This window comes from Microtus pennsylvanicus, chromosome 15 (genome assembly GCF_037038515.1).
Source record: "Microtus pennsylvanicus isolate mMicPen1 chromosome 15, mMicPen1.hap1, whole genome shotgun sequence".
In the NCBI taxonomy this organism is placed as follows: Eukaryota; Metazoa; Chordata; class Mammalia; order Rodentia; family Cricetidae; genus Microtus; species Microtus pennsylvanicus.
The window spans coordinates 4039598-4050999 of record NC_134593.1 but is presented as its reverse complement, the minus strand read 5'-3'; the positions used below and the strand labels follow the sequence as shown (position 1 = coordinate 4050999).

Genomic DNA, 11402 nt, shown 5'->3' with positions numbered 1-11402 from the left:
TTTATTTATTTATTTATTTATTATGTATACAATATTCTGCCTGTGTGTATGTCTGCAGGCCAGAAGAGGGCACCAGACCTCATTCCAGATGGTTGTGAGCCACCATGTGGTTGCTGGGAATTGAACTCAGGACCTTTGGAAGAGCAGGCAGTGCTCTTAACCACTGAGCCATCTCTCCAGCCTCCTCTTTTTAGTTATTCTAAAAGACCTGTAAACATCTCCCCCAGATGCTTATGCCCCTATAGCCGTGTGTGTGTGTGTTTATGTGTGTGTGTGTGTGTTTATGTGTGTGTGTTGAAAGGACCCTCTAAAAAATGCAAACTCGGAATAAGACCTGTTTCTGGGGTCTACGGGCAACCCTATTGAGGAAAGTCTCCCCTATTGGATAGGTTACTAGGAAAATGGCATGCATGGCAACGAGACAGAGGTGAGAAAATCCAGGTAGGGAAGAAGGGTAGCTGTGTCTATAGTCCATACTGTGGTGCATCTTGAGATACTGGTGGTACAGGGATACAAATCTCCAGAGAGAAAAGTTCTCTGGATCTAAAATTTTTCAAAGAATGGATAAGTCATGTATCAAGTGTGGAGCTGTTCCCTGCTCTGTGCTGTGGTCATTGATCTTTCTTCAACACACCTATATATCATCTAGCTGTCTTAAGTGGATTTAGATAAGATATTGATTGACAGATGGATTAATTACTTGTTTTATACTTATTCATCTGTGTGTGTGTGTGTGTGTGTGTGTGTGTGTGAGAGAGAGAGAGAGAGAGAGAGAGAGAGAGAGAGAGAGAGAGAGAGAGAGAGAGAGAGAGTACATGTGTGCCTGTAAATCAGAGGACAATTTGCAGGAGTCTGTTCTCTGGGCAGGAGTGATGAGCACCTGTACCACTGAGCCACCTCTTCTGTGACAGGGACCTGGTTAAGTAGCTCTGGTTGACTTAATCACAATGTAGATCCAGCTGGTACTGGATTTGTGGCTGTTCTCCTGCCCCTGGGATTACAGGTGCATGTCCCCATACTTGGCTTAGGTATTTGGTCCCCCTCACACAAACTGCTGGCTCCATATTTTCAGAGGTCTCTCTTGCCAATTCAGCCCTATCTCAGGCCGGAACCTGAGCCTCCCCCTCAAGCCTTCCTGCAGTGAAGTCTTTTATCTAGATCCTTTCAATCCTAGCATCTCTGACTTTCTCATTTCTTAGGGTAACAACAGAAGGGCCTGTACAGGACCCCGTTGTTCTGACTCTAGGGCACATTCGGACCTTGCTGTACTTTCAGGCCTCTTTCCTTTGCGACTCTTCTTTCTACCAAGAGATCAATAAAAGTTACAGTACTAAGAAGCTTTGCAGTGGTATGACTAGCATTAATACTCACTGAGAGGGCTGGAGAGATGGCTCAGAGGTTAAGAGAACTGACTGTTGTTCCGGAGGTCCTGAGTTCAATTCCCAGCAACCACATGATGGCTCACAACCATCTATAATAAGATCTTGTGCCCAGAACACTATATACATAATAAATAAAATTAAAAAAAATACTCACCGAGAGTTACAGCAGCGGTAGGTAGCCCTGCTGGGTTTAAGGAAGGTTTACTGAACAAAGCTCTGACGACAGTACAAGGACCTCATTAACTAAAGGGTGGAGGAGGCCGGGGGCCTCCTCCCCATCTCTCCACACACCCGAAACAGGTGACAAGGATGGGTCATTTGTTGTGAGGAACTGCACAAGCCCTAACTCTACTAGAAGACTAAAGGAACTGCATGGGACTCTGGCCCTTGATGCTGAAGAGGAGGCCTCCATGGAGGGACTTGATGAGGGTGGAGGACATACTGGAAAAAAGCGAGACTGAGCCAAAAGAAGTAGGGGGGAGAGATAAGAAAAAGGACTTGGAAATGTTGCGTTGGGAATAAATTTGTAACACCAATAGCATCTAGAATGTTCTATGTGTCATCACGTGCCAGGCACTTGCTAAGTGTTTTTTATACTTTATCTCCTTCTATGATCACAATTCTATGAGGGTAGGCTTGTGACTATCCTCACTGAAGCCAGGAAAGGTTGGGGACTTGGTGGAGTTTTGCAGAAAATCGTACATTACAATGTTTGCCCACTGGGACTGTTTCTCAGGGTCACTCTCCGTGATGTGAGATTCATCTCATTCATTCCCCAAGAGATAGCTCTCCAAACTCTCAGAGAAGACTGCCGTGGAGTTCTTCATGCTGTGGACACTGAGACCTCCTGCGGGCTCCATGCCAGCAGGCAAACCTCCCCCATTCCCGCCGCTCTGAGACAGAGTCCGTGGCAGGGCCGTGGACACCTGGCCTTATCCAGCCCAAGAAAAAAAAGTTGGGAAATTCCCATCCATCACCACCCTGACAGCCACATGTCCTGTACCTATGGCTGGACCAGATACAAGCATGTGGGCCTCCTGATACCAGACTGCTTAAGTCAAGGGTTTCAGGTCACACTTGGCAATTCATTTTGCAAACAAATGCCACAGGTCTCCTCTCAGACTGGACAGCATGCATGGTCAGTCAGCAGATCTGACCCTAAAAATAGGCCCTCTGAGCGAGTCTGGAGGTTCTGTGTAAAGCTGCCACACATACAGACCAGGACCTCTCGACTCAGCCCGGCACCAGGCACCCGGCACCCAGCACCCAGGTAAGGGCTTTGAATGGGAAACCTGTTGCCTCTGAGATTTGGCCAAGTGTCCTCTGAGAAAATGACTGCACAATTTCTGGAGCTGTGGAGAACATCCTTTGGGGATGAAAGGCCTCTTGTTATCCCTGCATTCTCTAGAGACACCATTGAATTCCTTTCTCTTTCATGACCTCTAAATCTGAATTTCTGGTTCTGTAACTATTTCTAGGGGACAGCTGAGTGTGTTAAGGTTCTTAGGCCCTGTCTGTGGTGTTGGCTGCTCTGTGTTATATTTTATATTCTACACAAGGTTCTACCTGTGTCCATCTAGCTGGTTAGAGTTAGGGAGCAAGGGGAAACAGAGGCATCCAATTCCCTTGGATCATGTGTAGGGCAGTGCAAATTACAAACCAGCACTCAAGCCTCTGGTGTCCTGGTGAGTGTAAGTCACCCCCAAAATAAGATACTCTTTGAGGACTTCACACTCTTGAGGGCACGCGGGGTTGGGGTGGAAACACTCCAGTAGAGATGGAAGGCTGGGTGATGGAGACACAGAGCCACCCAGCTTAGACAACAGGCAAGGAGAGGATAGCTTGTGTCTCAGATCCCACTGCCCTTGTCCCATGGCCCCAGCTGTCACTGGTGGGCCTGAAATTTAAGAGCTGTTGGGACTACCAGGACTGTTAAGAAGCCGAAAATACTCCAAGAAGAGGATATGAGGGTCATATGTGAGGAGGTCACCAGCCCCTGGGGGAACCCCCCATATGTCATGTTCTTTCTGCTGCTTTGACCGTTTCTTTGTGGCCCCTCCTTGTTCTCCCTGTATGGGACCTGTGAACAAGGTGGAGGACTCTGACATTTACTTACCAGCGGCGGGGCTCGAGGGCCTTCTGAGGGGGCACCGTGGTCATGGCAGTGGGAAGTGGGAGGAGACCAGAGAGGTGAGGCAGCTCTAAGGGCACCTCAGGGGCAAAGGCTATGGATGAGAGGAGTGGGCTCGGCCCTCACCATCATCGAGCCAGATGCCATAGCTGAGGAGGTTTCAGCTCTGGTGTTACAGGGGGGTTAGGGGAGCATCAGGGCCCAGGTGAGAATAGACTTCCTGTGATGACTGTCTGTCCCATGACAGATAAAAGAGCAGTGTGCGCAGGCTCAAGGCTGGTCACCAGCCACAGACCTTTCTGAAGTGTCTCTCATGCTGGTCTGGAACTCACTAAGTAGCCCCGGCTGGCCTCAAACACATGACAATCTTCTTGCCTCAGCCTCCCTAGTTCTGGGATTATAGGTGTGCACCTGGCTCCCACGACAGTTTTGGGAGCTCTCCTTTTCAGTATTAATACATTTCCTCTATTCCACATTGTCCTCCTTTCCAGATGAGGAAACTGAGGCACAGTGAATTAGGTGGTTTGTCCTAGGTTACACAGTTTCGGTAGCGGTAGAGACTGGATCCCGTGTGCCTCAGAGCCTGTAGGTATACCTATCTTGGGCCTCTCACTTGGCTGCTCTGTTCTTTGGTTTTGTGAGACAGGGTTTCTCTGTGTAGCTTTTGGCTGTTTTTAACTCTCTCTGTAGACCAGGTTGGCCTCGAACTCACAGATCCGCCTGCCTTTGCCTCCCAAGTTCTCTGGGATTGAAGGCACACACCACCACGCCTAGCAGATGTCACTTTTCTTAGCCTCGCCAACCCTCACTTCCCTTCATGTTTTAATGTTTTAATGTGGCGCACTCATGCCCCATCTAGGAGATTTCGAGAACAGATGTTCCTGGGAAATGCAATGAGGGAGGCCACCGTGTGCTCATTCCTGAGAGTCTGGCCAGGACTGGGATTTCTCTGAGACTTCTGTGGTGGTTTTCAGAAACAACAGCCTTGGCTCCAAGCCTTCCCAGTGTGGCATTTGAAAGGCAGACCTAGGAAGGAACAGTAGTCCGGATAGGAAATAGAAGGGGCTCACAGTGGGAGCCAAAAGCTGCCCCCTCAGCACTCGGCATGAACCCTCTACCCTTCTTCCCACAACTCTTGTTCTGAGGTGACACGCTGCGGGAAATGATTCTCGAAAGAGCTTGTCATTTTGGGAAACTGCCCGCAGCATCCCACACATCTCGGAGTCAGGAGCCACAGCTGGCCTGGTCAGGGCATCGTGGACCTCATCTCCCTCGTCACAGGGTAGCGTCCATCTGGGCTGATTCTTTTGTGAGAGAGAGAAGCTAAGTGTGAGCCTCCAGCCGCCTCACATCTTGGGGAGGCCCACCTTTGCCAAACCAAGACTGGGAAAATCAGTTAGGAGCTCATAAATTACCCCCAAAGCACCGCGAATCATGTGAAGAGCTAATCAAATGAGCCCATGGCATCGGCGCCATTGGAGAAGTGATATTAAATTTCCTCTTAAATGAAGGCTTCTCTGTTTTTTTTTAATAAAAGGATTTTATATTATTTCACATAATTGCCTCCTGTTAACATGCTTGCCAGAATCCAAAAGAAAAAAAAACCTGTTAAACTTGGATTATGTCTGATACATTAAGAATTAAATTATTGGCAACAACAACAACAAAAGTTCCTGGGTTTTCTCATCCAAGTTTTAATTTTAAAAGAATCCACAGATTTTTATGTTCTGGTTAGGCTCATTTTTGGTAGATTTTAAATGCATACAGACTTGAGGCAAATTGAAATATATATATACTTATATTTGGACACTCCTGCCAAATCCAAAATTTAGCAGTAGGCATTGTTCCACTAACAGAGTCATTATGCAACATCATTCTCACTCCCTCCTTCCAGAGAACATTCCAGACCCAACTCTGGTGGTGTTGAGAAGCAATGTGTCTGCATCACATTTAAATTTGAACTGACTCTCCCCTAGGAACACAAATGTCCACGGGCATCTCTGAAAAGAAGACAGACTGTTTGAAAAATTGCATGTATATGTGTGGGGTGTGTGTGTGATATGTGCATGTATATGTGTGGGGTGTGTGATATGTGCATGTATTCATGTGGGGGTGTGTGATATGTGCATGTATGTGTGTATGATATGTGCATGTATGCATGTGTGGGGTGTGTTGTGATATGTGCATGTATGTGTGTATGATATGTGCATGTATGTGTGTGGGGTGTGTTGTGATATGTGCATGTATGCATGTGTGGGGTGTATGTGATATGTGCATTATGTGTGTGGGGTGTGTTGTAATATGTGCATGCATGTGTGTTTGGGGTATGTATGATATGTGCATGTATGTATGTGAGGTGTGTGTGTGATATGTGCACATGGCCCAGAGGCCATGTGGGCCATCCTGCTTTATTGCTCTTTGCCTTAGTCCTTTGAGAAATAGGTTCTTATTGAACCTGGAGCTGTGCCTGCAGTGAGCAAGCCCCAGCTCTCTTCCCCCACAGTTCATGTAGTCTTGCTCCTCCTGTCTCTGTCCCACGGTGTTGGGGTGACAGGCTCCACTTTGTTCACGGGGCCTAGAGATTCAGACTTGTGTTTTTGCATCAAAAACAATTCTCTCAGTTCCAGGGGCAGATTAAAAGAAAAAATTCAGCTGGGCAGTGGTGGCACACACCTTTAATCCCAGCACTTGGGAGACAGAGGTGGGCACATCTCTGTGAGTTCGAGGCCAGCCTGGTCTACAGAGCAAGTTCCAGGACAGTCCCCAAAGCTACAGAGAAACCCTGTCTCAAAACAACAACAACAGAAACAAAACAAAACAAAATCACAAACTATTCTGTTAGACAAGAAACTTCTAGAAGCTAGAGATCTTTGTGGTTTGGCCGATCCAACCATGCCCAGTTCTTTCTCACACTGACCAGGCCGGTAAAGTTTTGGCCTGACTTGGAAGGTCGAGTCACAGAGAAGATGGTGCTGCCTCCAACTGCACTGATGAGCCCAGAGTGTCCTTGAGGACACTGGCTCCAACTAACTCCAGACTGGGCTGAAGGGAAGTCCTGAGCCCTTGCTCTGCTCGAGGAGTGGGAGTGGAAGGGTCTCTGATGTGCAGGCAGAGGAGGGAGGAGTTTCCCTGGGAGTGGGGGTCCTTTTATCCTGAAGCATCAGAGCTACACCCCTGCACCCCCTCTTTTGAGATCTTGGACTTGCTTACCAGGCTTCCATTTTCCTAAAGACACTGTGCCAGCTTTGGGGTCTCTACAGACTGGAGTTGCCATGGCTCGCCAGGAAGCACAAGAGACTAGAATGACCTGAGAGAAGCCAGGCCTGACTGCTGCCCCAAGGCCCACAGGATAACTCAGTTGCTCTAGGGCCCTCAGGAAGGCACCATCAATTTCAGGGTGAACACCTTCCACATACATAACAACCCTAAATCAGAACTTCATGGGATCAGGGTAACTTTTGCTCCATATGCTGATGTAATGTACTCTTACATCACAGACACTGGAGAGACCAAATCAGACATAATCCATTGCTCTACAACAAGCATACAGCCAGTGTTAATCCTGTATTACCTTCATTTAAGACCAGACTCATAATGTACACATTGCTTCATAACCTTCTGGTCTCTTCTCGCCAATGACCACCTCCTCATCATCACCATGACCTCCTCTTTCTTGAGACAGGGTCTCACTCTACACCTCTAGGCCATCTAGAACTCACTCTGTTGACCAGGCTGGTCTCAGACTCACAGAGCTCTTCCTGCCTCTGTTTCCTGAGTGCTGGGATTAAAGGCGTGCGCCACCACCACATGACTGGAGTCAAGACTTTGATCTGATTTCAGAACTGTAACTTGAAGCTTGTCATGGTGGCTCATACCTGCAATCCCAATACTTGGGAGGCTGAGGTAAAAGGACTGCTCAAAGTTCAAGGTATGCATGGTCTATGTAGTGATTTCTAGGCCAACCAGGGCTACATACTAACGTCCCTTTTCAAAAGCAAAACAGATGAGAGTAGTTTATAAAACTCTGGGGGGCTCTCTGGCTTTTTATAAAAAATCAGGAAATGGACTGGCTAGATGACTCAGTATGTAAAAGCACTTGCTGGCAAACCCAGTAGCCTGAGTTTGATTTCCTAGGGCCCACACGGTAAAAGGAGAGAATAGATGCCCATATGCTGTCCTCTGACACCACACACACACACACACACACACACACACACACAGAGAGAGAGAGAGAGAGAGAGAGAGAGAGAGAGAGAGAGAGAGAGAGAGAAACATTTAAAATATATATTAGGAGTCAGCAAGATGGCTCAGTAGGTAAAGGTACTTGCAGCCCAGACTGAGTTCAGTCACCAGAACACAAATGGTGGAAGAAGGGAACCAACTTCCATTATGTGTTCTGTGACCTCTACACATGCACGCCCCCCATAAATAAATAAAATCTTTCAACAATAGCAGAAACATCTGGATTGCACTCCTGCATGGGATGATGGGTTGCTGTCCCAGGGCTCTTTACTTTTCCGCAGCACCCGCCACTCCCTAGTGTCTCTCGCTTAGCGCTAATAATTGAGTTACTCTTTGCTCTCGGTATTCAGCTACTTCCTTCCACTATGTTAGGTACGCCAATCACCTGTCCTCTTTGTGAAGGAGCCCAGCTTGGCTTCTGTTCCTCTGAGAAGGATGCTCACACAGGCCAAGGAGCCTTCAGAGCTGGCATTGGTTTCCTCAGGTCCAAATCTTTACGTATGAAGCTGTAACTGGAATCTGGAAGCCTGTCTTGACAGCCTGCCCAGTTCACATTATGACATTTAGCCTGTGATTGATACAGTGTGTCATGGAGACTCTGGCAGTTAATCTCGCGGTTGAATCTATGGAAACCAAACAGAAGAGGTTTGCTTTCCCCTCCCTTTTGGCTGTGATCTGGGAAACAGACTCTCCCCTCCTCTAGAAGAATGAAAGATCTGGGAGCTGTGTGGGTAGGGTTTGGGGGTGCACGGCCGTCTTCGGGATTTGGAAAGATTACAGGTCTGTGGTTTCTGGACAGCTCCCCGCTCTGTTCTGTTCCCTGCATTGCTGGAGGATAATAGGTCCCAGAGCCCCCTCTAAGTGCCTAGCTGCTTGGGCAGACCGTACCACTTCCTCTTCTGTCTGGAAATACAGCCAAGGTTTTAAATGCAGGGCCCGAGCCAGGGATGGTTCCCTCCACAGCATAATGAGGGGAACGAGGCCTCACCAAGGGTGAGGTCAGCGTTAGCGATCCAAGGAGGCAGATGGAAGTTCCACACCAGAACAGACTCTAGCATCTCCCTAAAATCCTATCTTTTTAAGTCCCCTTAGTGATAAGCAGGACTCAAGGGGGCCCACAGTATTTAGGAACAGGAGGCCTCACTTCGAAATAAGATGAGTGAGAGCCGTGGATGCAGTGGGCAGTAGGTCTTTGGAACTCCGGCTGCTGCGGGCCTAAAGGAAAGCTGCAACCTAGGAGTTTGGGCTGGTTCCTGCAAGAGAAGCTTCAGCCAGGCCTGCAATATTGCCCCCTGTCCCCGAAACCCCAGCAGGCAGGCCCAAGAGGCAAGTTCAGGCCTCCAACCTCCCCTGGGAGGAGGCAGAGTCTACCCTGTGCACCGCACTGCCCTCCCCTGAACCCAGTCGGGGCGAGCGCAGGTCCTGCTTCCAAAGCTCTGGTTGAGCCCTTGGCCACGCTTCCCAGGCCTTTGTCATTCATTCCTCTCATTTGCTCATCATCCATCCATTTGTTCACCCCTCAGTCCATCAATTTACTTTAGAGATAAGGACACCCAGCAACCCTCCATCTGGGTGGGCCAAGTCCTTCCTTTCCCAGGCCTGCATCTGCATGGGGAGCCAATGACCTGGCCCCATTTCAGGGAGGAGGTAGAAGGCATTTTCGGCACCCTTCCAACCCTTCTTTTGACTCTTCAGCCACATGTCAGTCAACTACTTTGGACTGTCAGCGAGCACAGACTCTCCTGGGATCTTGCTAAAATAAGGACTCGCGGTCCCTGCTGCCAGTGTACAATCCCGGAATCTGTATTTTCAGCTCGTGCCAATGACTCTAGTGGAGACAATCTTTACAATGAATGGCACTGGCAGGCTCCAAAGCAGGGTCCTCTCTTCCCCATGTGATCCCTACTCTAGGAAGCAGGCTGTAAGAACTCACAAAACCTGGCCCATCCCTATGGAAGAATTGAATCACGGGTACAAAGCTTTCAGTGGTGTGGGAAGTCCTTCTGTATATATGTTGCTTTTATTGGTTAATAAAGAAGCTGCTGTCGGCCAATGGCTTAATAGAATATAGCCAGGCTGAAAGAGATATCTATGTAGAGAGAGTAGGCTGAGTCAGGGAGAAGCCATGTAGCTGCCCGCAGGAGACAGATGCGCCAAAACCTTGCCAGTAAGCCACAGCCATGTGGTGATACACCGATTAATAGAAATGGGTTAATTTAAGATATAAGAGTTAGCCAGAAATATGCTTAAGCTATTGGCCAAACAGTATTGCAAATAATACAGTTTCTGTGTGATTATTTCGGGTCTGCGCAGCAGGGAACAGATGAACAGCCTCCATCTACAGTTCCAAGCCTTTTCATTGTTCTTTAAATTTTTTACTTTTTCTTCTTTTCTTTCTTTCTTTTTTTTTTTTTGAGATAGGGATTCTCTGTGTAATAGCCTTGGCTGTCCTGGAACTCACTTTATAGACCAGGCTAACCCTGAACTCACAGAGCTCCGCCTGCCCACGCCTTCCAAGTGCTGGGATTAAAGGTGTGTGCCCAGCTAAAATTTTTATTTTTCTTAAGAGACTGATTTTTCATTCTCAACTCTTAGATTCCTGGTCTGAAACACCTCCCAGAGTATTTTGGACCGTAGGTATTTATCACTGTGCCTAGCATTTTCAAAAATTAATCACAGGGATTCCTAAACACATGTAAAGAGGAACAGGGTTTCTATTGCTGTGAAGAGACACCATGACCACAGGAACTCTTATAAGGAAAACATTTAATTGCTGTGGCTTGTTTACATTTTTAGAGGTTTAGTTCATTGTCATCATGGTGAGACATGATGGCATGCAGGCAGACTTGGTGCTGGAGAAGTAGCTGAGTGTCCTACATCTTGGCTTGCAGGCAACAGGAAGTGGTTGGTATCTTGAGCATATATGAGACCTCAAAGTCCACCTCCACAGTGACACACTTCCTCCTAATAGTGTCGCTTCCTATGAGATTATGGGGCCAACTGCATGTAAACCAGCGCAAACCTAACCCCCATTCCCAGCCAATCCTGCTTCCCACACCTCCATCAGTACCCTACCTCCAACACTGGGTTTTTGCATTCATCCAACTATATTTTTATTTTACATGTGTGCATACCACAGCACATGTATAGAAGCCAGAGGACCACTCTCTCCTCATCTATTCCCTGCCTCTTTCATGTGGCTTCTGGAAATTGAACTCAGCTCTCCAGGCAGTTTTGGCAAGCAGTTTACCTGCTGAGCCGTCTGGCTGGCCCTCCAACTGTATCGTTTTGATACAAATTCTAGGGACTACATCATTTCACCTGTGAATATTTTACCTTTCTTTTTTTTTTCTCAAGACAGGGTTTCTCTATCCTTGAACTCACAGAGATCCACCTGCCTCTGCCTCCCAAGTGCTGGGATTAAACTGTCATCATATCCAGCTTAAAGATTTATGTTGAGTTGTGTAAATGTGTGTATGTATTAGAAGCACATGTGAGAGCCGGTGCTGGCAATGTCTAGAAGACGGCAATGGACCGCCTTGGTGCTCAAGTGGCGGTGGTTGTGAGCCACCCGATGTGTGGGTGTGAGAACGGAACTATGAAGGAGCAGTGCAGGCTCTAGATCGCTGAGCCATCTCTCCAGACTG

General features: G+C 47.7%; 1 protein-coding gene across 2 annotated transcripts in view; it reads left to right on the top strand.

The window, feature by feature from the left end:
* Positions 1-2548: 2548 nt before the first annotated feature.
* The window catches only part of Dusp29 (dual specificity phosphatase 29), a 44507-nt gene continuing 35653 nt past the window's right edge, over positions 2549-11402 (top strand). Inside the window, exon 1 of one of the 2 annotated variants that reach the window (XM_075949876.1) lies at positions 2549-2652. The gene's annotated coding sequence lies outside the window, so the exon portion shown is untranslated. Of the gene's footprint in view, positions 2653-4046; positions 4103-11402 lie in introns of those variants that run through there. The other variant, XM_075949877.1, reaches the window with a different exon arrangement.